We start from the raw sequence: 1,110 nt of genomic DNA, 5'->3' as shown, positions 1-1,110 counted from the left end.
ATAATTTAACAGACTACATGGTTGTTCTTCATGTATTGTATTAAGGTAATATAAGTTTGTTGAACTGACAAGTGTTTTGTATATCTTTTCACCACAAAAAAAAAAAAGAAAGAAAGAAAATCCTGGGGGGAAAGTAACTCTTGTTGCCATTAAGTGCCATCGATTCGGTTTCAACATATAGTGACTCTGTATAGGCTTTCCAAGGAGGAGTTGGTGGGTTTGAACTGCCAACCGTGTGGTTTGCAGTCCAGTGCTGATCCTACGGTAACACACCAGGAATCACCTGCTTATTTGTTTTTAATCCGATAATATAGATACACATAAAAGAAATGAGAGCTTCTTCTCACAGACTTTACCGCCATTTTTTAAAGGTAGTCAGTTTTGCCAGAACTTTTTTCTTTCTAGAGATCCTAAGGAGACCTATGCGTAACTCTATCTATATGTACATATATAGATATAGATGTACAATGTTGTTGATGTTAAGTGCTGTCAAGTCAATTCCAATTCATAGCGACCCTGTGTAGGATTTCCAAGGAGCTGCTGGGGAGCTTGAAGCGACCTTGCAGTTCAAGCTGACCTTGCAATCAAGCATATTAGCCCAGAGCGCCACACCAGAACTCCTATATTAAATATACATAACCCTATAGAGGGTTCCACCACTTGTCTGGCAGTTTGTCGTACTGTGGTAGCTTGTGAGTTCCTGTGTTTCTGAAAGCTATGCCACCAGTATTTTAAATACCAGCAGGGTCACCCATGGTGGATAGGTTTCAGATGAGCCTCCAAACAAAAACGGACTAGGAAGAAGGAGTGACGAACAACTTCCAAATATTGAGTCACTGAAAACGTTATCAATAGCAGAGAAACACTGTCAGATATAGTGCCGGAAAATGAGGCCCTCAGGGTGGAAGGCACTCAAAATATGACTGGGGAAGAGCTGCCTCCTCAAAGTAGAGTTGACCATGATGACGCTAATGGAGTAAAGCCCGTGGGAGAAAAACCCGCGGTACTATCATTTGCTGATGGGGCACAACTCAAAATGAAGAGAAACAGCTGTAAACATCCATTGAAAATCGGAACATGGAATGTATGAAGTATGAATCTGGGAAAATT

This window comes from Chrysochloris asiatica, unplaced genomic scaffold, assembly GCF_000296735.1.
Source record: "Chrysochloris asiatica unplaced genomic scaffold, ChrAsi1.0 scaffold00381, whole genome shotgun sequence".
Classification (NCBI taxonomy): Eukaryota; Metazoa; Chordata; class Mammalia; order Afrosoricida; family Chrysochloridae; genus Chrysochloris; species Chrysochloris asiatica.
Note: the sequence above shows the minus strand (reverse complement) of the source record.